Source organism: Rhinoderma darwinii, chromosome 1 (genome assembly GCF_050947455.1).
Source record: "Rhinoderma darwinii isolate aRhiDar2 chromosome 1, aRhiDar2.hap1, whole genome shotgun sequence".
Taxonomy (NCBI): domain Eukaryota; kingdom Metazoa; phylum Chordata; class Amphibia; order Anura; family Rhinodermatidae; genus Rhinoderma; species Rhinoderma darwinii.
Genome location: NC_134687.1, coordinates 166,151,675 through 166,177,055, shown reverse-complemented (window position 1 = coordinate 166,177,055; position 25,381 = coordinate 166,151,675).

Here is a 25,381-nt window from a genome sequence, read left to right as displayed (position 1 = left end):
CATTGCAGACAATTTCAGACTCTTCCTGTTCTCCCTAGTACCCGTTCTCAGCATGGCAAAGATGGTGCTGTATAGTCTAGCTGTGTTGCGCTAGTTAAGTACCAGGTTAAGCACAGTTTTCAGTGTGCTGTATATCACTTCTGTTTATTTGGGTTATTATTGGTTTATAGTATACTGCATGGCCGGAGGCTCCGCTGGCAGCCGCTATGGCTGCTACAGCGCGGCGCCACTGAACACTACGGCAGAGCAGGGAGGTATCTCCCCGCTCTGCCATTAAACAAAAGACATGTATCCCCTATCCACAGGATAGGGGATACATGTGTGATCGCTGGCATTGATAGGGAGAACGGGGGACTAAAAGTCCCCCGAAGTTCTCCATCACAAACCTCGGACTTCCAGGGTCTGTGTCGGCAGCTCCGTAGAAATGAATGGAGCGCCGGTCGCGCTTGTGCGCATGCGTGACCAGCGCACCTTTCATTTCTATTGAGCTGCGCAGACGCCGGAAGTCAGAGGTTAGTCATGGAGAACTTGGGGGGACTTTCGGTCCCCCGTTCTCCCTATCAGTTCCAGCGATCACACATGTATCCCCTATCCTGTGGATAGGGGATACGTCTTTTCACACTGTAGGTCGCATTTTTTTGGGGGGTTGGGGATGCTGTATGGCGTTCCCTACAGGGGGGCTGTATGGCGTTCCCTACAGGGGGCTGTATGACGTTCCCTACAGGGGGGGCTGTATGGCGTTCCCTACAGGGGGGGCTGTATGGCGTTCCCTACAGGGGGGGCTGTATGGCGTTCCCTACAGGGGGGCTGTATGGCGTTCCCTACAGGGGGGCTGTATGGCATTCCCTACAGGGAGGGCTGTATGGCGTTTCCTACAGGGGGGGCTGTAAGGCGTTCCCTACAGGGGGGGCTGTATGGCGTTCCCTACAGGGGGGGGCTGTATGGCGTTCCCTACAGGTGGGGCTGTATGGCGTTCCCTACAGACCCCCCCTGTAGGGAACGCCATACAGACTCCCTGTAGATAACGCCATACAGCCCCCCTGTAGATAGCACCATACAGCCCCCCCTGTAGATAGCGCCATACAGTCCCCCCTGTAGATAACGCCATACAGACCCCCTGTAGGGAACGCCATACAGACCCCCTGTAGGGAACGCCATACAGACCCCCTGTAGATAACGCCATACAGCCCCCCCCCCTGTAGATAACGCCATACAACCCTCTCTGTAGATATCTACAAAGGGGGCTGTATGGCGTTATCTACAGGGGGGTCTGTATGGCGTTATCTACAGGGGGGGCTGTATGGCGCTATCTACAGGGGGGCTGTGTGTGGCGCTATCTACAGGGGGGCTGTATGTCGTTATACACATACACGACATACAGCCCCCCTTGTAGATAAGTTTATAAGCTGTAAAAAAAGGCACTATCTACAAGGGGGGGGGGGGGGTTGTGGGACACCCAGGGGAGGGGGGGCCCAGTCAAAAGTTTGCTATGGGGCCCAGACTTTCCTAGTTACGCCCCTGGTATACTGACTCCAGAAATGGTCAGTGGGCCTGATATTTATGTTTTCATTAAATAAAGCAGTCAGTGAAGCAGAAGACTAAATAATTTACAGGGATGATTAGTCTCTGCCTTTTAGTATTTGTGCTGCTGTCATGACTGACCTCCTCCGTACGTGGATGACTGTAGCCGTATTTTAGATTGTTTTATTAATGACATTCTTAAACTTTGGAATTGCTCAGAAGTAAGGCGAAACCTGAATTTTAATGACAAGTAGGATTTCTCCCTTGTTAGCGTGGAACAAGAACAAATTCATATGAATACCAGCAGCAAAAATATATCAGAAATTTACCAGATTCATTTTATATTGGCAGCAAAATAAAATGATTGAACTGCTGTAAATTCAACTTTGATTCAACAAGATAATAATCTACAATAAAGGCCCACAACAGGAGACGAATGTTTGAGCGTTTACATTAAATAATCATCCTGGAGATATTAGCATGCACACCATTTAGATATTCCAATTACATTTTTACTACATTTGTCCTAAAATTCCTGGGACGGAGAGTATTGAATAGATAAAGGAGCTCAAAGAGTGTTATACTTTTACAGATAAACAGTGCACTATACATAGTAGTAATTTAGTGCCCAAATGGTGCCAATAGTCTCCCACAGAGCAGCCACCACTTACCTCAGTCTCCACATGCCTGTGTTCTCTCAGAATTCTCCTAACAACTATGCAAGAGAGTTATGCTGCCCCTACTGGCAGCAGTCAGTAAACCTAGATTCACAATGAAGCACTCCCAAGCTTTTTTTGTTGTTGTTGTTGCTAAGGCCGCCTGTCATCTTACCCTAAGTACTGTAATGTTACAGCCTTTTTGTTTTGCATTGCTAGCAATAGAAATTTTGTCTTACCATTCTTACTGCTCCACCGCCATCTTTATCTGTTATTTTCTTCTTCCCTCTGATCCGTATATGGCTACTGCAGCGTGAAACTTGCGTCCCATGCAAGTCTCTCCTTCCTACAACTCCCATAATGCCTCCTACAGAGGAGAGACAGCTAGAGGTGTGTCTAGCCGAGTTCCTCCTCCCGTTCTTCAAGGACTGTGACTGCAAGGCCTACATGACAGGGAAGCCCATCAACCCCCGCAAACAAGCAGTAAGTGTCCCCTGTAGATAGTGCCCATATAGTGCCCATGTAGTTAGTGCCATACCTAGTGCCACACATCCCCACTGTAGATAGCGTCACCCTCCCCTTGTAGATAGCGTCACCCTCCCCCTGTAGATAGCACCACACATACCGCCTGTAGATAGCGCCACACACCGCCTGTAGATAGCGCCACACACACCCTGTAGATAGCGCCACACACCGCCTGTAGATAGCGCCACACACCGCCTGTAGATAGCGCCACACACCGCCTGTAGATAGCGCCACACACCGCCTGTAGATAGCTCCACACACCGCCTGTAGATAGCGCCACAGACCGCCTGTAGATAGTGCCACACACCGCCTGTAGATAGCGCCACACGCCGCCTGTAGATAGCGCCACACACACCCTGCAGATAGCGCCACACACACCCTGCAGATAGCGCCACACACACCCTGCAGATAGCGCCACACACACCCTGTAGATAGCGCCACACACACCCTGTAGATAGCTCCACACACACCCTGTAGATAGCGCCACACACACCCTGTAGATAGCGCCACACACACCCTGTAGATAGCGCCACACACACCCTGTAGATAGCGCCACACACACCCTGTAGATAGCGCCATCCTCCCCCTGTATTCAAAAGTAGAAGGTATGGGCAGCACAGCAGAACAAAACAAGCCTCCAGGGCCCAAATGGGTGCCGACTTCCAGGGATCTGACTTGTAGATCCCACAATGTCCAAACAAGAAGTAGAAAAGAGAGGCAGAACGCCAAGCAGATGTTGTCAAAAAAGGTAGATTTATTTTGCCATAAGTGCAATAAACAGTGCAAAGTTTATGCCGCCTTTGTCAAGCATCGATATACAGGTAAAGCATAGACTTTTATACACATCATTGTGGGTGGAGTTACAGCAAAAATTAACACAGTGACTAAAATACGAGTAAAAATACATACCATCAAATGTTTAGAGACATTAGAGTGTTGCAATAGCGTATCGACAACGGATCAAAAATACGTAAAATATGTAACTGTAACCTCCATTGCTGACCATGCTTATGGAAACTCTGAGTTTTGGTGAGTGCCAAGTTAATTTAAATACTCAACACTTATTTTAAATACCTGTGGGGAGAGGACTAGACAACTGGATAAGGAGATCCTTTTGTTACAAAACAGCAGTGAAAATATAAAAATGCCCAAATAATGTCAAATAATCACATTTCTGATAGTAAAAGTGAAAAAGTGAAAGGTAAGTTAAAGTGTATGTTCACAAATGCCAGAAGTCTAGCACGCAAAATGGGGGAGCTGGAGGCCTTGATACTGGAAGAAGATATAGATATAGTTGGTGTTGCTGAAACATGGCTGGACTTCAACTGAAAAGGGGAGACATTTCCTCAACATGTTGCAGGAAAATTTTATGGGACAGTTTGTGGAAGACCCGACTAGAGGTGAAGCTCTGTTGGATCTGGTCATTTCTAATAATGCAGAGCTTGTTGGGAATGTCAATGTTCATGAAAATCTCGGTAACAGTGATCACAATATAGTTACATTTTACCTATACTGTAAAAAACAAACACAGGCTGGGAGGGCAAAAACATTTAAATTTAAGAAAGCCAATTTCCCCAGGATGAGGGCTGCAATTCAGGATATAGAATGGGAAGAACTAATGTCAAATAATGGGACAAATTATAAATGGGAGATTTTCAAATCTACTCTGGGTAATTATAGTGCAAAATTTAGTCCTATAGGTAACAAGTATAAAAGACTAAAATTAAACCCCACATGGCTTACACCTTCTGTAAAAAGGTCAATACAGGACAAAAAAGGGCATTTAAAAAATACAAATTAGATGGTACAGCTGTAGACTTTGTAAAATGTAAAAAGGTAATAAAATTAGCAAAAATACAAAATGAAAGGCAGGTGGCCAAGGATAGTAAAACAAATCCCAATAAATTCTTCAAGTATATAAATGCAAAAAAGCCAAGGTCTGAACATGTAGGACCCTTAGATAGTGGTAATGGGGAGTTGGTCCCAGGGGATCAAGAGAATGCAGAGTTTCTAAATGGGTTCTTCAGCTCTGCATATACAACAGTAGAAAGAGCCGCTGATGAAGCCGGTGCCAGTGCTGTTAATATATCAGCTGGTATACTGAATTGGATGACTGTAGATATGGTCCAAGCTAAATTAAATAAAATAAACGTACACAAGGCCCCGGGACCAGATGGGTTACACCCTAGAATTCTTCTGTCCCCCTTTTCATAATATTTAGAGATTCTCTAGTGCCAAGGGACTGGCACAGGGCAAATGTGGTGCCTATTTTCAAAAAGGGCTCTAGGTCTTCCCCGGGATATTATAGTCCAGTAAGCTTAACATCCATCATGGGGAAAATGTTTGAGGGGCTATTGAGGGACTATATACAGAATCATGTGACAATAAATAGCATTATAAGTGACAGCCAGCACGGTTTTACAAAGGACAGAAGTTGTCAAACTAACCTAATCTGTTTTTATGAAGAGGTGAGCATAGACGTCTAATGGGTAAATTAAGGACTATAGGTTTAGAAAGTATAGTTTGTAATTGGATTGAGAATTGGCTCAAGGACTGTGCCCAGGGTGTTGTGGTCAATGATTACTACTCTGAATGGTCCGCGGTTATAAGTGGTGTACCCCATGGTTCAGTGCAGGGACCACTATTAATTAACTTATTTATTAATGATATAGAGGGTGGGATTAATAGCACTGTTTCTATTCTTGCAGATGACACCAAGTAATGTAATATAGTTCAGTCGATGGAAGATGTTCATGAATTGCAAGCGGATTTAAACAAACTGAGTGTTTAGGCGTCCACTTGGCAAATGAAGTTTAATGTAGATAAATGTAAAGTTGTGCACCTGGGTACCAACAACCTGCATGCATCATATGTCCTAGGGGGAGCTATACTGGGATAGTCACTTGTTGAGAAGGATCTGGGTGTACTTGTAAATTATAGACTAAATAATAGCATGCAATGTCAATCAGCTGCTTCAAAGGCCAGCAAGATATTGTCGTGTATTAAAAGAGGCATGGACTCGCGGGACAGGGATGTAATATTGCCACTTTACAAAGCATTAGTGAGGCATCATCTAGAATATGCAGTTCAGTTCTGGGCTCCAGTACATAGAAAGGATGCCCTGGAGTTAGAAAAAATACAAAGAAGAGCAGCGAAGCTAAAAAAGGGCATGGAGAATCTAAGTTATGAGGAAAGATTAAAAGAATTAAACCTATTTAGCCTTGAAAAAAGATGACTAAGGGGGGACATGATTAATTCACATAAATATATTAATGGCACATACAAAAAATATGGTGAAATCCTGTTCCATGTAAAACCCCCTCAAAAAACAAGGGGGCACTCCCTCCGTCTGGAGAAAAAAAGGTTCAAACTGCAGAGGCGACAAGCCTTCTTTACTGTGAGAACTGTGAATCTATGGAATAGTCTACCGCAGGAGCTGGTCACAGCAGGAACAGTAGATGGCTTTAAAAAAGGCTTAGTTTCCTAGAACTTGATGGACGTGTCTTTTTTCAGCCGTACTAACTACGTAACTATGTAACTATGTAATGAGTGCAGGTGATATCCACATTTTAGGGATATAATGTTTTCTACACTTTATCCACTTGTATTTTTGATCCGTTGTCCATATGTTATTGGAACACTTTCAAATATTGTTATGACAATTTTGTTTGTCTTTATACATTTGATGGTATGTATTTTTACTTTTATTTCAGTCACTATGTTAGCTTTTGTTGTGATCCCACCCACAAGGGTGTGTATAAAAGTCTATGCTTCACCTGTATATCGATGCTTGACAAAGGCTGCATTGAGCAGCTGAAACGTTGCACTGTTTATTGCACTTATGGCAGAATAAATCTACCTTTTTTGACAACATCTGCTTGGAGTGCTGCCTCTGCCTTTTCTTCTTCTCACCCTCCCCCTGTAGATATCGAAACACACCCCCTGTAAATAGCCCCACACACCCCCCCCCTGAAGATAGCGCTTCCCCCTCCTGTAATTACGGCCATTAGGGCTCCCTACGGGAGCAGAATCCCCAGCCAGAGTGTAGCCGACACTCTTGCTCCTGGAGGAGCCCCTGACGTCACTATCCTTATATAGCCAGGGACATCAGGGGCTCCCTCTAAGAACGGAATCCCCGGCCAGAGTGCCGTCAACGCTCTGGCTGGGGATTCCGCTCGCATAGGGAGTCCTAATGGCGGTAACTACAAGAGGGGGGGGGAACGCTATCTGCAGGGGGATGTGTGTGGCTATCTACAGGGTTGGGTGTGTGTGGCGCTATCTACAGGGGATGTGTGGCACTATCTACAGGGGGTGTGTGGCGCTATCTACAGGGGGGGGCGCTATCTACAGGCCACGGGAGGGGAGCGGGCTCTGAGCCCCCTCACAATGTAGATCTGCCCAACATTCGCTCAAACTGGCTCCCAGTCTGGCCACTACTTCAAGAACAGTTTAGTGATTCTGAATGCGGTCACGTCGTGCTGGACACGGAACGATACTGGGGCAGTTACATGATGAAAGAGGACAATGGTAAAAATTATAAAAGAAAGGGTAAACGATTCATGCACTGTACTATCTAATAATAGAGGAAATAAAGCTTGGGAGTGCTCCTTTAAGTTCCTCCTAACTTTGAGATGTGGCAGGATGGATAGGGGAAGACTCATGACAGCACCTGAAATCCAGAACTGTCCCACTGGTTTTATAATACTTGGGAGGGATACATTTACATCAGGGGTGTAACTAGGAAAGACTGGGCCCCATAGCAAACTTTTAACTGGGCCCCCTCTCCCCTAGGTGCCACACACAGCCCCCCCTTGTAGATAGTGCCCCCCTGTAGATTGTGCCATACAGCCCCCTGTAGATTGTGCCATACAGACCCCCTATAGACTGTGCCATACATCCCCCTGTAGACATTCTATACAGCCCCCCCATGTAGATAGTGTCACAACCGCCCTTTAGATAGTGCCACTCTTCCCCCCTGTAGATAATGCCCCCTCCAGACTTGTAGACAGTGCCATATAGCCCCCCATGTAGATAGTGCCCCCACCTCCCCTTTATAGATAGTCATACAGACCCCCTGTAGATAGTGCCCCCCAACTCCCCTTGTAAATAGTGCCATACAGCCCCCCTTGTAGATAGTGCCCCCCACTACCCCTTGTAGAAAGTGCCATAAAGCTGTCTGTAGATAGTGCCACCATCCTCTCTTGTAGATAAAGCCTTACAGTCCCCCCTTGTAGATAGCAGCCCCCACCTCCACCTTGTAGATAGTGCCATACAGCCCCCCTGTAGATAGTGCCCCCCACCTCCCCGAATGTTCCCTCTAAGTCTTGGCAGGTCCTGAGCGGGGCAGTTAAGGAGCAGGGCAATTCTCCATCAATGGTGAGCGATCTGATGACCAAAAGTAATACCCCCAATAAATGCTAATATAGCTACTAAATAAGAGAATAAGAAAACGTATTTTAAATTCGTTTTAAATTACTTTTTTAAATACTATAATATTACAAGTACAGCAGTAAAATAGACAGTTCTAAACACCAATTATAGACATCAACGAAAGAATCCTTCATTACACCACTGCCCCTATATATAGCGCCACACAGACCGCCTGTAGATAGCGACACACACCCACACCCTGTAGATAGTGCCACAGACCCCCTGTAGAGAGTGCCACACAGCCCCTGTAGATAGTGCCACACACATTCCCCTGTAGATAGTGCCACACACATTCCCCTGTACACAGCTTCACCCCCCCTGTAGATAGCCTCACACACAGTTCCCTGTAGATAGCATCACACGCAGCCCCCCGCAGATAGCTCCACACGCAGCCCCCTGCAGATAGCGCCACACACAGACCCCCTGTAGATACTGCCACACAGCCCCCCTATAGATAGTGCCACACAGACCCTCCCCTGTAGATAGTGCCACACAGACCCCCCTGTAGGTAGTGCCACACAGACCCCCCTGTAGGTAGTGCCACACAGACCCCCCTGTAGGTAGTGCCACACAGCCCCTGTAGATACTGCCACACAGCCCCCCTGTATATAGTGCTACACAGCAATTCCCCCCTGTATATGGTGCTACACAGCCCTCCTCTCCCCTTGTATATAGCACTACACAGCTACCCTCTTCCCCTTGTGTATATAGTGCTACACAGCCCCCCTCCCCTTGTATATAGTGCTACACAGCCCCCTCTTCCCCTTGTGTATATAGTGCTACACAGGCCCCCTCCCCTTGTATATAGTGCTACACAGCAACTCCCCCCTGTATATAGTGCTACACAGCCCCCCTCCTCCCCTTGTATATAGCGCTGCACAGCAATTCCCCCTTGTATATAGCGCTACACAGCCCCCTCCTCTCCTTATATATAGCGCTACACAGCCCCCCTGTGTATAGCGCTACACAGACCCCCCCACCGCCTCACTTTGTATATAGCGCTACACAGCCCCCCTCCTCCCCTTGTATATAGCGCTACACAGTAACCCCTCCCCCTGTATATACTGCCAAACAGTTACTTAAAAAAATAATAATATTGTGCTTACCTTGGCCCGTTCCAGCGACAAACGGAGCGCTACACTGCCTCTCTGGCAGGACGCATGCGCAGACCAGCATGATAATGTGATGTCATCGCCCCGGCCTGCGTGACTCCTAGTGCTTTATAGGCTGCAGGCCTAAAGTGACCTGCAGCCGGGGCCGGCCTTAGGTTGGATGGCGCCCTGTGCAGGACTCCCTATTGCCGCCCCCTACACAAACCAAAAAGTAACCACATATATAGATACACACATACTGGAACATATATATATACTGTACATACAAAGCCAGATATTTAGACATACAGGCAAATATACATACACACATTCAGGTAAATATATAGACGTACAGACACATATACACACACACTGGCAGATAAATACACAGACAGGCACATATACAAGTACACAAAAGGCACATTCACAAACATATATACCCAGTACAGATAATGTAGTAGATTTCACATGCAGTCCTATGTCACACCACAGATAGCACACAGTGATAACTCTCTGAGAACAGATAATGTCGTAGATTTCATGTGCAGCACTATGTAACACCACAGATAACACACAGTAATAACGGAGTACAGATAATGTAGTAGACGTTACCTGCAGTCCTATGTAACACCACAGATAACACAGTGATAACTCATTGAGTACAGATAATGTAGTAGACGTTACCTGCAGTCCTATGTAACACCACAGATAACACAGTGATAACTCATTGAGTACAGATAATGTAGTAGTGTTACCTGCAGTCCTATGTAACACCACAGATAACACAGTGATATCTCTGATGACAAATAATATAGTAGTGTTACCTGCAGTCCTATGTAACACCACAGATAACACACAGTGATAACTTTCTGAGTTATATAGAAAAAGATGTGGTTATAACTAAACCATAACCAATATGAAAACCCAAAAATTCAATGATAATATAGCACGGTGCCATTTCTGATAGGAAATTTATGAAAAACAAAAAGAAAAAAGAAAAGAAAATATTCCAGAAATATGACTAGGCACTCTTGGGTTAATAGAAAATTATCAAAAGTATTTTATTTTGAACTCCAGATATAATCGGAAGTATAAATATACATATACACAAATTTTAAAAGAAAATCTCCTGGCCAGGAAAACCATACAATTGGAACTTCTGTACATAAATAAAGTTCCCTAGGATAAATAACATTCACAATGTATATATATTATTTAGAAAGAATTTCAGTAAAACCGCTGGGTTATATTTACACTTGCGGTTTTTTACAATATATATTTTTTATCCTTGGAATGGCCAGAGTTCCCATTCCATGTGGTTGGTAATAATTTTTTGGAGAGTGCCTAGTCATATTTCTGGAATATTTTATTTTCTTTTTTCTTTTTGTTTTTCATAAATAACTCTCTGAGTACAGATAATGTAGTAGATGCTACCTGCGGTCCTATGTAACACCACAGATAACACATAGTGATAACTCTCCGAGTACAGATAATGTAGTAGATGTTACTTGCAGTCCTATGTAACACCACAGATAACATACAGTGATAACTCTCTGAGTACAGATAATGTCGTAGATGATAACTATACCCACTGACACATAAACACACACAGAGGAATATATATAAGGGCAGCAGAGTATATAATGGGCAGCAGGGTATATAGGTGGCAGCAAGGTATATAAGGGGCAGCAAGGTATATAAGGGGAAGCAGGGTATATAAGAGGCAGCAGGTTATATAAGGGGCAGCAGTATATATGGGGGGCAGCAGGATATATAGGGGCAGCAGGGTATATAGCGGCAGCAGGGTATATAGGAGGCAGCAGGGTATATAGGGGCAGCAGGGTATATAGGGGCAGCAGGGTATATAGAGGGCATCAGGATATATAGGGGCAGCCGGGTATATAGGGGCAGCAGGGTATAGAGAGGCAGCAGGGTATATAGGAGGCAGCAGGGTATATAGGAGGCAGAAGGGTATATAGGGGGCAGAAGGGTATATAGGGGGCAGCAGGGTATATAGGGGCAGCCGGTCATATGGGGGCAGCAGGGTATATAGGGGCAGCAGGATATATAGGGGCAGCAGGGTATATAGGGGCAGCAGGGTATATAGGGGCAGCACAGATATCTTCATTTTATCTGTTCTACTTTAATATTGAACACACTTTTACAAAGAGACAAACACAAGCAGAGACACACACACTGTAATATATACACATACAAACACAGATACACATACTGTATACACACAGAGACACACACTGTATACACACAGACACACACTATATACACACAGAGACACACACTGTACACACACACACACACACACACACACACACTGTATACACACAGAGACACATACTGTATACACACAGAAACACACTGTATACACACAGAGACACACACTGTATACACACAGAGACACATACTGTATACACACATATACACACAGACTACTCACCATCTCTCCTTGCTGACAGGATCATAGGCTTCTTGCAGGACGGGCTGTGGGCGGAGCTTCCTCCTCTGCTTCTCGGCTCCGTGTGTGTAACTAACTAAGAGCAGAGCACAGAGTGGAGGCAGAGCCCAGTGGCGCCCCCTACATGCTGGAAGGGTGCAGCGCCCTGTGCGCAGGCTTTAAAGTTTAGTGAGCAGCTGCGCACCTTATAGGGAACACTGCTTGTAGATAGTGCCAAACAGCCCCCTGTAGATAGTTCCATACAGCCCCCCCTTATAGATAGCGCCCCACCTCCCCCTTGTAGATAGTGCCATATAGCCGCCCCTGTAGATAGCGCCCCCTTGTAGATAGTGCCATACAACCCCCTTGTAGATAGTGCCCCCAAACAAATAAATAAAAACTCACCTAGGCCCTGTTCACGCGGCGAACGGAGCTGCTCCAAAGCATCCTCAACGCCGACAGGATTCTTGCGTAGGCCGGCGTGATCCAGTGACGTCATCATGCCGGCCTGTGCAGGGATACTATTTCTGCGCCTGATAGGAACGTGGCCTGTAGCCTAGGAAGTGGCAGAGCAGGGAGGTGCCTCCCTGCTCTGCAATAGTGTTCAATAGTACCTGCGTCCTAAGGACGCAGATACTATTGAATGTCCCATCGCTACCGCTGTATCAGTCTTAGCGGCTGCTAGTGGCGCCACAGGGCATGGGGGGGGGGGCATTCAGCCACTATGTCCCAGCATTATATGAAAACTGAAGATTGTCATGGTATACTGGCACTTGTGGTTACACATACACATAAGTAAATACAAAGGACATAAATAAGCATGCAAACATTGACAGGACACACAGTAATATACAGACAGGCATGGAAATATCCGCAGTGAACTACCTGGTAGCTGGGCATGCTGGGCAATGTAGTGCACTAATGATATTAGAGAGGAGGTGTCAAATAACAAACTCAGGACTGCTATATTGATGGACTACATATACATCTGTATAACTGCATGATTAGGGAATCCCATGCAATTTTGTTGCATATTTTAATGCAGTTTTACGAGCCAAACACAGGAATGGATACATAAAGATGAGATGTAGAAGTCTTTCCTTTATACCTTTCCTCCTTTTTGGGTTTACTTCTGCCTTTGGCACCAAAAAAATGCATGTTTGATTCAAGCCTAAAAGCTATTTTCATGTTCAGAAGCCATTTAGTTTGCCAATGTTACAAATTAAACTTCTCCTTGCTGCGGAGTTCTTCCTCTGAGCTAATAGCCCAGTTTTCCTGTCACAGGAGTGAATGACAAATATCAAGCCCTAAAGGTACAGAAAGATGTGAGCGATTAATCGGTGACTCATGAAAAATTATTTATTCTCTAGGGCTATATAAACAGAAACCCATTAAAAGAAATCATTACTTATATCAAATTATGATCCACAAATAATCCAGCTTAGATGTCTCCTATTTGATAGGTAAAAATAGTAAGAGCAGAGTATTCTTGCTAAGTAGCTTACAAATTATTGTACGGTTGATATGAGGGCAACAGCTGCAGGGCCTTCATATTTAATGAAAGCCACAACTCCATATATACAGTGATAAACACAGCCTCCCCCGTATACAGGCTCCTCGTGTGTAGTGTCAACCACAGCCCACTCTCTACCCCATAATGAATGACAGACACAGGGCTTTGAATACATAGTGACAACCAAAACCACCAAAAACAATGACAGCCACAGTTCCACTGTATTTTTGACGGACAGAACTGAAGACCAATGCAAACAAAGGAAACAATCCATGGGTTAATTTAGCGGAAGGTACTAGTAGTATACAGTTGTGAATGACCTGTATGTTCACATAAATATATGTAGATTTTAACGTCTTGTTTTTATCCCATAACTTATATTTATTGCTTACAAGGATAAATACACATTCTGTGAACTATACATATTATACTCTCCCAGTGCAATAGGTCTTGAAATGCTTGTTCCACTGATTAGGTTAACCTTTACATCTCTTTCCCACTAGAAACTCGCCAATGATAAAGTTTTTTAATGTAATTTACATCCTCCTCTTCTTTTGCACATCGGCTTGTTAGAAGCGATTGACCCTAATGGGCCTCCGAAGCCACCCTGGCTTCCTTCCGTCTCCTTGACGACCAGGGCATTTTCCTTGCTCTCACGTACATCGGCACATTGCGGTCCGCCTGATGTTTATCCCCATGCATAGCTGTCTGTGGTCGATCCCTTTGTGTCTCTAGGCCTTTAGGCCTCATGCACACTTCCGACACGGTTTTCACGGCAGTTTTTGATGGATCCGTGTGTCCGTTTTGTCGGCCGTGTGAACTCCCGTGTGCACTCCGTGTTTCCGTTTCCGTGCGCCGAGCATGGTACTGTCCAGGGTGCTGAAAGAGTTAATGGGCTGCACTGATGGGCGGTAACTCTTTCAGCCCCCTTGACAGTACCATGCTCGGCGCTCGGAAAATACAATTTTAATGTAATAAAATAAAAAATAAAATAAAATAAAAATAAAATTCATACTTACTTTCCTCCTGTCTGGCCTCCAGAGATGACGTTTCATCCATGTCGTCGCTGCAGCCAATCACAGGCTGTAGTGGCGGTCACGCACGTCAGGATGATGTCAGAAGGCCGGCCTCCAGGGATGACGCTTCATCCCACGTGACCGCCTCTGCAGCCAATCACAGGCTGCAGCGGCCTCTGCAGCCAATCACAGGCTGCAGCGGCCTCTGCAGCCAATCACAGGCTGCAGCGGCCTCTGCAGCCAATCACAGGCTGCCGCGTCATTCTGGAAGGTCGGGCTGGAGGAAGAAGAGAGACTCGTCACCAAGACAACGACCGGGTAAGTATGAACTGATTTTTATTTTATTTTTAATCAGCAGCCTCTTTTCTCTATCAGTGATTGATAGAGACAAGTGGCTGCCGATTAGTGTAATATTTCTGTTATGTTTTACTGCCCGCCCGGCGGTTGCTAGGCAACGGCTCTGTCACACACGTACGGCACACGGATGCCTTCCGTGTGCCTTCAGTTTTTTTGACGGCCCCATTGACTTGGATGGGCCTCACGATCACGGAATCTCGGACCAAAGTAGGACATGCTCTACTTTGGATCGGAACGGAGCAACGGACCGTCAAAAAAACTGAAGTGTGTATGGCCCCATTGAAATGAATGGGTTCAGGGTGCTATCAGTGACAAAAACGGATAGCACCCTGAAGGAAAGAACTGAAGTGGGCATGGGGCCTTACTGTATCGGCGCTTGCTAGCTGTAATCTAGCGTCTCCTTGTTTCCATTTTATTTATTTTTTTAATAAATTAACCTTTAGTAATTTTTTATATATTTTATACGTCTGTGCATTGACTATTATATGTATGTATATCTTTTTGTTTGTATATCATATCTATGTGAACATACAAGTCATTCACAATTGTATACTACTATTTCTTTCAGCTACATGAACACATGGATTGATTCCTTTGTTTGCATTGGTCTTCAGTCCTGTCCATCAACCACCACCTTTTGACTAAATGTGATGTAATGAGGGTATTTTTGGAGGTTTTTTTACTGTTATATGTCATGTTTTTTCATTGTAGGCTTGAAGAAGGTGCTGGGTCAGTCGAAACACGTAGCCCTAAATAAACTTGTTTTAGAACACCATATTACAATTGCCTACTTTATAGTCAGCCGCGGTTTGATAGAGGTTCCATTTTTCCAATTCTTGATCCTATTTTAGCATGGGGCAGTTTATTTACACATGTTCTAATGGTACTGGGCTTTGTTTAAAAAAAAATGATGGATTGTGGTATTAACCCTTTAATAAGATGCAGGCACCAGATGTTCAGTAAGTCAATTTTATAAACGGAGGATAATTTGCAATAAGTCATTATAACAATCTTCTGGTGTTTCGTGTTATATTAAATCATCATTCAACAATGTAAACAGCTATTGTTTGCGCTTTAAATATTTTACTTTAGTTGGGTCTGCTGTTCAAATCTCTTTTCTGTGACCTTCCTGCAGCGCAGGCGACCTGTGATTCTATTATGTGTGGAAGTAAATAGAGATGGTATACCCTATTATTCTCCTGCCTCTCGTGACATTACTCTAGAAGAAAAATCCTCAGTGGAATGTAAAATGTGTGACTGAAGCTGGGACTGTGCAGAGGAATCCTCGAGGAATAAAGACAATCCCACAGATAAACAAGCAGATAGAAAAGAATCAAAGTCAATAAGATCCAGAGTTTACAAAGTGCTTTGACTTGTACACAGAAATGGATTTGTTGTTGGCACTGCCCTTGGTGTTGTATAAAAATAGGCTGTACATTTTTAATTCTTTTGCAAATCTCTTTTTATTTATGTGCATAAGTAAACATCAAACATGTAAACATTAGACATTTCAAACCCAGCAATCTTGGCATGACAAGTAAAGTCAATAATTATCAACAATTATCAAAACCATTCAAGGCAAGTGCCTCCAAGACACGATATTACATTGAACTATATACAAATAAGTGAACAGAAGAGTCCCACGAAATCTACAATATGAAGACAATATAATTAATAACAAAGGTTATATCAGAAATCCTAAACCCAGAATGGAGCCAAGAGGAAAACACTAGCCGGTCATGAGGGACAGGCTTCTAATTGGAAACACCAGAAACTGGGAGAGGGTGGGGAGTGTCACCATCTATCTTACGGAAAGCTAGCCATGGTTCCCATAGTGCCACGAAACGCTCATGTCTCCTCTGCTCCCAACTCAACAGCTCCTCCATCCTACAAATGGAGTCCACTCTAGAGAACCATTCTCTGATAGTGGGTGGATCCCTGGACCGCCAGTGCAAGGGGATGAGCAACTTTGCTGCCGTGATAAGGAGAGTAGTGAGATCATGCTTTTTGGGAGAGAATTTACCCGATAGGACCCACAATAGAATCAAAGGAGCGGACTGTAAAACCGCAGATTTGGTAATAGTCTTAATAGTATGAGAGACCTCTCTCCAAAAGGGCTGGATGTGTGTACACTCCCACCAAATGTGGGTCATGGTCCCACTCAGATCCTCACATCGCCAGCAGATATCAGATGGGGTAAGACCCGCTCTGCAAAGAAAATCAGGAGTCCTGTACCATCTGGTGAACGTTTTAAAAGAATTCTCCTGAACTCTGACACACCTGGAGAATCCGTGAGAGTGTCTCAGAAGTAAATTTTTAATTCTGTTCACAAACGTACTGCATTTTAAAAACAGCTCCTGTATTCTGATGGTGGTCTTAGCAGTGTAGTGACAGGGAGTTTCTAACTCCCTGCAGGTTTATTATCAGATTACTTCCACTTGTAAAGTGAGTTATTCCATGATTACATTATATCAGGATTTGTGATAATATATAATATAATCTTTGAAGTGCTTCCAAGTTAAAACATAACTTGTACCAACATAAAAAATATTTCAAGTGTTCAAGGTAAAAATTGTTTAGCACCATAGGGGCTGATTATTCTGCAAATAGAATACTGAGATTTAAATTCCAGACAAATTATGCTATATTTTAATAACAAAAAGAAAATTAATTTCTTGTTTGTAGAAATTACAAACCTTGAATGTAGATGGGAGTTATATATTTTAAAATAACAAAATTAACTACTACTAGTTAGCTAGTTAAAAACAGTTAAAGAGAAGACCTGTAAATATCCAATCCATGTAGAAAAGACTCGTCCATTTATCCTGAATGGTGCTTCACTATAACCATGGTCCCTAGGATCTGTATTCAGGAATTGAGTCAGGGATAAATCTAGCCTTTTTGCAGTCAAAGGCAGAATGAGAAACTTTGCCTCCTGCCTCTTGTAAAGTGATATTAGCCACAATGCCTATAGTAAATACCAGCTTTTATGGGGCTCTGCTATAGTATAGTATCATTGTGTAGTCTCTTTCTCTTTGTAGTAATACTTTCATACAGTGCCCACAACAAAACAAAAGCCATATATTGCCTAGATTATACTATCATTCAATGCCCGTCGAAACGCGCGTCGGGTCTGGCGTCTCCCTCATGTGGTGACATGAATCTGGGTACGTACTATCATCCTTGTTATCTGACTCTTGTGGCTGCTTGTTTACTACATTTAGGCTGTACTCTGTACATATGAACCCTGTATACTTTCTTGCTATGCAACTTACCTTTACTTGTCATATTCTGACAATAATATATGGTGTCTTCCATACAGGAAGCAGTGGCGGATTAAGTGTACCATGGGCCCTGGGCTGTTGATACAACTTGGGCCCCCCTCACACAGAGTTCACAGCAGCACAGAATCTGCACGCTCCTCTCCTGAAATACTCTGTGCTGCTGTGAACTCTGCTCTTACCATTACGTGGTGACTTGCCAATCATTTGAAGGTGTTATTGAGGACAGGAGTGGAGGAGTGGTAACAGACTGAGCTACGTAATGGTAAGAGCAGAGTTTACAGCAGCACTGAATCTGCACGCTCATCTCCTGAAATACTCTGTGCTGCCTTAAACTCTGTGGACAGGTCAGGATCCTGTTTTTTTTTAAATGCTGCACTGTAGCGCAGCCTTATATAATGGATCGAGCGGGTTCCCCAGCAGCATTTAAAAGAAACAGGATCCTGACCTGTCCACAGAGTTTAAGGCAGCACAGAGTATTTCAGGAGAGGAGCCTGTGATTGGCTGCAGAGGCCGCTGCAGCCTGTGATTGGTTGCAGAGGCCGCTGCAGCCTGTGATTGGCTGCAGAGGCCGTCACGTGGGATGAAGCGTCATCCCTGGAGGCCGGCCTTCTGACGTCATCCTGACGTGCGTGACCGCCACTACAGCCTGTGATTGGCTGCAGCGGCGACATGGATGACACGTCACCGCTGGAGGCCGGACAGGAGGAATGTAAGTATGAACGTATTTTTAATTTTTTTTTATTACATTAAAATTGTATTTTCCGTGCGCCGAGCATGTACTGTCAAGGTTGTTGAAAGAGTTAGTGCAGCCCATTAACTCTATCAGCACCCTGGACAGTACCATGCTCGGCGCACGGAAATTACAGGTTCGGTCCGAAACAAACTTTTTCGTGAAATTCGGCGAACTAGCCGAACCGAACTTTTCAGAAGTTCGCTCATCTCTAGTCATAATGATGGCGGCTGCGCGAAAATCTCGCAGCCGCGCATCATACACTGATGACACATGGAGCCGTTAAGTGCCTTTTGCGCACGGAAAACACCGCCGTTTTTGCGTGAGCAAAACGCACACGCTCGTGTAAATGAGGCCTAAAGGGTAAGTCAATTTTTAACAAACTTCTAACATGTCATAGTGACATGTCAGAACTTTTGATGGGTGGGGGTCCGGGTGCGGAGACTAAGCGGCAGAAGCGCTCATGTGAGCAAAGAGCCACTTCATTTCTGTTTGGCTTTTTCCGGAAAGCCAAAGTAGCGGTGTACGGGCTCATTGACTTTCTATGAGCCCGTACATAAGCTGCTCAGTTTTCCGGAAACAGAAACCAAGTGGCTCAGCGCTCACACGAGTGCTTCCGCCGCTTAGTTTTAGTGATCAGAGGGAGTCGGCGAGAGACACTGCTTCCGTAACCATCATTCAGTTTTATGGGACTTACGGATGGTGGATATGTCATACATTTTTCTTATGGGAAAACTGAGGGCTGTATGGGGGGATTATATTGCAAGGGGAGGTGAGTTTGTCTGACTTCTGGGGGCTCTATAGGGAGGTCTGAGTGTCTGATTCTGACATCTCTGTGGGGGGGGGTAGCCCCCCCCATAGAGCCCGTCGCTCAGACCCCCCTATACAGCCCCCAGAAGTCAGACAATTTGACTTACCCTTCTAATATATTAGTAACTAGTGAGGGCTCTATGGGAAGGGGGGATTATACTGAATGGGGGAGGGGGGTTCTAACCATCTAAGTGACTCCAGAGGACTCCATGAAGGAGGAATAACCCCCCATCCCCCATAGAGCCCTCAGTATTTCAGTATTTATTATACAGCAGGGAGATTTGAGCGTGTAACTCACTGCTGAGTGTCTATGGAGGGAAATTATTGTCCCCCCATAGAGTCCTCTCCAGTGAGTTCTTGTGAACGGCCATTAGTGAGTCCGACCTTAAGCGATTTAAAATGATGTGCGTTTCGGGTTGCGATGGGCCCCCTAAAAGCTTGGGCCCCGGGCGGCCGCCCGAAACGCCTATATTATAATCCGCTACTGACAGGAAGTACACTACTCTTGCACACTAGCACTTTATAAATATACTGTTCTCTACATGTCATATGTATTCAGCCTATTACTAATATCAGCATCCATTCTTGGGTCCTCTGTTACATATGTTTATGTCCCAATACTATTTCATGTATCCTGTATGGGCTGACGCCTCTTTTACACTGTATGACTCATTTTTAATTGTTTGTGTCTCTGTTTATCAATAAAGAAAGTTTTTTCTATTAGACATTATGTGAGTGGTACTTGACCTTTTCCTGATAATGAGCCGTGCCCACCCCGAGATGACCCCAGTTTTGACCGTTTGTATAAATGGAGACCCCTATTAGACCGTTTCAGTGCCCGGTTTTCCCAAGCATACACCCCCGAGAAGTGTATTTCTATTGATGAGTCCTTGGTACATTTTAAAGGGAGGGTTCAATTCCGCCAGTATCTGCCGGGTAAGAGGGCAAGGTATGGGGTAAAGATGTATAAGCTGTGCGAGAGTGCATCAGGGTATACCTACAAATTTAGGATATATGAAGGGAAGGACACCAGTGCTCAGCCCCCAGAATGCCCACCCCCTTTACTGGGAGTTAATGCAAAAATTGTGTGGGATTTGGTGCACCCACTGCTGGACCACGGTTACCACCTCTACCTGGATCATTTTTATACCAGCGTCCCACTCTTCAACTGTCTCACTCCCAGAAGTCCTGCGGCATGCGGCACTGCTAGAAGAAATCTGAGAGGCCTCCCTAAGACTCTGCAGGGCAAACGCTCAGAAGGGGTGAGAGCAGGGCACAATCCAGCAGCAACATATTGTGTGTCAAGTACAAGGACAAGAGAGATGTCACACCAGTACCCATGTACAGAGACCCCCAAACCAGACTGCATCCTGGGCTACAATAGGTACATGGGAGGGGTGGACTTGTCAGATCAAGTCCTGAAGCCCTACAGCGCCATGCGGTGTGGTATAAGAAGCTGGCCGGGCACATCATACGGATGGCATTGTACAATGCCTACGTGCTACATCGATGTACAGGCCAGACGGGAACTTTCCTGGAATTTCAAGAGGTGGTTATCAAGAACCTAATTTTTATGGACCAAGAAGGGGGGGGGCACCCAGTACTTCTGGAGGCGAGGCCACACGCATTGTACCAGGGCAACATTTTCCAGGAGAAGTTCCCCAAACTGGCAAGAAAGGAAAAAGTCAAAAGAGGTACAAAGTCTGCTATAAGAGGGGGATAAGGAAGGACACAATATATCAATGTGACACGTGTCCCGAAAAACGAAGGCTCCGTATGAAAGAGCGCTTCAAAATGTATCATACATCCCATGATTTTTAATCTACCCCAGTTTTACTTACCCTGATGCACTCCGCACAGCTTATACCCCCTCGTCTTTCCCATCTGAGCCCCTGCTGCGTGCCTAGGCAGCTGATTACAACCACATGTAGGGTATTGACGTACAGTTTATGGGGTGTATGTCTCCGGTCAAAATGCTCACTACACCTCTAGATGAATGCCTCAAGGGTGTCGTTTTTAAAACGGGGTCACTTCTTGGGGGTTTCAACTGTACCGGTACCTCAGGGGCTTCTGCATACATGACTTTGCACCAAAAAATCCCCAGTAGGCCAAATGGTGGTCCTTTCCTTCTGAGCCCTCCCATGGGCCCAAACAGCAGTTTATCATCACAAATGGGGTACTGCCGCACTCAGGACAAATTGGGCAACAGAATGGGGTATTTTATTTCTTGTGAAAATTAGAAATTTTCAGCCAAAACTACATATTATTGGAAAAAATAATTTTGTTTTAATTCCCAGCCCAATTCAAATAAGTTCTGTTAAAAACCTGTGGGGTCAAAATGGTCACAACACCCATAAATGAATTCCTTGAGGGGTGTAGTTTCCAAAATAGGGTCACTTCTGGTGGGTTTCCATTGCTTTGATACCTCTGGGGCTCTGCAAATGCGACATGGCACCCGAAAACCAATCCAGCAAAATCTGGACTCCAACAAACACATAGCACTCCTTTGCTTCTGAGCCCTCCCATGGGCCCAAATGGCAGTTTATCACCACAAATGGGGTATTGCCGCACTAAGGACAAATTGGGCAAAAAAATTGGGTATTTTGTTCCCTGTGAAAATAAGACATTTTCATAAAAAATTGCATCTTATTGGAAAAAATGTCATTTTTTTTATTTCACAGACCAATTCAAATAGGTGCTGTGAAAAAACTGTGTGGTCAAAATGATAACCACAACCATAAATGAATTCCTTGAGGGGTGTAGTTTCCAAAATGGGGTCACTTCTGGTGGGTTTCCATTGCTTTGATACCTCTGGGGCTATGCAAATTCGACATGGCACCCGAAAGCCAATTCAGCAAAATCTGGACTCCAAAGAACAAATAGCGCTCCTTTCTTTCTGAGCCCTCCCATGGGCCCAAACGGCAGTTTATCACCACAAATGTGGTATTGTTGCACTCAGGACAAATTGGGCAACAAAATGGAGTATTTTATTTCTTGTGAAAACAAGAAATTTTTAGCTAAAACTACATATTATTGGAAAAAAATTTTTTTTTTTACATTCCCAGCCCAATTCAAATAAGTTCTGTGAAGAAACTATGGGGGTCTAAATAGTCACATTACCCATAAATGAATTGTTTGAAGGGTGTAGTTTCCAAAATGGGGTCACTTCTGGTGGGTTTCCATTGCTTTGATACCTCTGGGACTCTGCAAATGCGACATGGCACCCGAAAACCAATCCAGCAAAATCTGGACTCCAACAAACACATAGCGCTCCTTTCCTTCTGAGCCCTCCCATGGGCCCAAACGGCAGTTTATCGCCACAAATAGGGTATTGCCGCACTCAGAACAAATTGGGCAACAAAATGGGGTATTTTGCTCCCTGTGAAAATAGGAAATTTTGATCATAAATTACATCTTATTGGAAAAAATGTCATTTTTTTAATTTCACAGCCCAATTCAAATAGGTGCTGTGAAAAAACTGTGTGGTCAAAATGATAACAACAGCCATAAATTAATTCCCTGAGGGGTGTAGTTTCCAAAATGGGGTCTCTATTGGGGGATTCCTACTGTTTTGGCACCTCAACACCTCTTCAAACCTGGCATGCTGCCTAAAATATATTTTAAAATATATTATAAAAGAGGCCCCAAAATGCACTAGGTGCTTCTTTGCTTCTAGGGCTTGTGTTTTATTCCAGGAGCGCACTAGAGCCACATGTGGGACATTTCTAAAAACTGCAGAATCTGGACAATACATATTTAGTAGTGTTTCTCTGGTAAAACCTTCCGTGTTATACAAAAAAAATGGAATAAAATTGAAATTCAGCAAGAAAAATGAAATTTGCAAATTTCACCTCCACTTTGCTTTAATTCCTGTGAAATGCCTGAATGGTTAAAAAACTTTCTAAATGCTGTTTTGAATACTTTGAGGGGTCTAGTTTTTAAAATGGGATGTTTTATCAGGGTTTCTAATACATAGGCCCCTCAAAGCCACTTCAGAACTGAAGAGGTACCTTAAAAAAAAGGCTTTTGAAATTTTCTTAAAAAAAAGAGAAATTACTGTTTATGTTCTAAGCCTTGTAACGTCCAAGAAAAATAAAATAATGTTCAAAAAACGATGCCAATCTAAAGTAGACATATGGGAAATGTGAACTAGTAACTATTTTGGGTGGTATAACCGTCTGTTTTACAAGCAGATGCATTTAAATTCTGAAAAATTCTATTTTTTATAAATTTTCCCTAAATTTTGCACATTTTCACCAATAAACACTGAATATATCGTCCAAATTTTACCACTAACATAAAGCCCAATGTGTCTCGAGAAAACAATCTCAGAATCGCTTGCATAGGTTTAAGCATTCCGACGTTATTACCACATAAAGTGAAATATGTCAGATTTGAAAAATGGGCCAAAACAAGGCTGCGTCCTACATAATCTGATCGGCGCTGTAATGTTTATAACAACAGTGGTTTTTATTTTGAAAAACGATCATTTTTGAGCAAGTTATGAGCAATTTTAGATTTATGCCAATTAGTTCCTTAATAGACAACTGGGCGTGTTTTTACTTGGGCAATGTGAAGAGAAGTGTATGACGCTGACCAATCAGTGACCAATCAGCGTCATACACTTCTCATTGTTCCAGCCCAGCTTCTTTCACTGCACAATCACACTGTAACAATGGGTTGGAACAATGAGAAGTGTATGACGCTGATTGGTCACTGATTCGTCAGCGTCATACACTCCTCTTTACAACGCCCAGTAAAAAAAGTAAAAACACACCCAGTTGTCTATTAAGAAACGAATTAGCATAAATCTAAAATTGCTCATAACTTGCTCAAAAATGATCGTTATTCAAAATAAAAACCACTGTTTTTATCTACATTACAGCACCAATCACATTATGTAGGAGATAGGGCACTTATAATCTGGTGACAGAGCCTCTTTAACAGAAACATTTCTGCTGATCGAAGGTAGTGAAGGGGTTAATTGTGATATCCCTGGTAGTCTAGGGTAGTGATGGGGTTCATAGAGACATCTCTGGTAGTCTATGTAACATATCTGTTGGTCTAAGGTAAAAAAAAAGGATTCATTGACTCATCCCGGATAGTCCAGGGTGGTGAAGTGGTTAATTGTATTATTCATGGTGGTCTTTGAGAGTGAAGGGGTTTATAAAGATATCCTGTCAGGAACTGAACTTACCTGGATTTGAAGATCAGCCGTGGGCTGAAATAAAACAGAGTTTGGTACACAAGTAGATAGATCAGCCATGGTCAGCTGTAGTGCTGTAGTGCAGAAAAGCTGGATCACTGACAAGCCAGAATAATCAGGCACAGGAATTACTAGGCTGTGGGTTAATATATGCCAACAATTACTGTGATTGGCTACAAGGCAGGTGCAATCAATTAACAAATCTCTAGGTGCAGAAAACACATGGCTGGGCAAAGCTAGAACAAGCAAGGATTCTTCCTTGCATGCTACGCTGCTTCCGTAACTGCCATTCACTTCTATGGGAGTTACAAAAACAGCGCAGCTCATCGAGCTACACTGTTTTCTACTTACATGGTCGGAAATTACAAGTCGCAGCAGGAACACAGAAAGGTAGAATGGGGTTTAGGGGGCCCCATTCTAGAGATAGGTGAGGGTCTTAGGGTATGTTCACACAAGGGCGTCCGTAACGGCTGAAATTACGGGGATGTTTCAGCCTGAAAACATCCCCGTAATTTCAGCCGTAACGGCATGTGCAGGCGCTTGAACGCCGCGTCCATTACGGACATAATTGGCGCTGCTATTCATTGGAGTCAATGAATAACGGCTCCAATTACGGCCAAAGAAGTGACAGGTCACTTCTTTGACGCGGGCGTCTATTTACGCGCCGTCATTTGACAGCGGCGTGTAAATTACGCCTCGTGTGAACAGACAAACGTCTGCCCATTGCTTTCAATGGGCAGATGTTTGTCAGCGCTATTTTCGGACCTGATTCGGGGCAAAAACGCCAGCA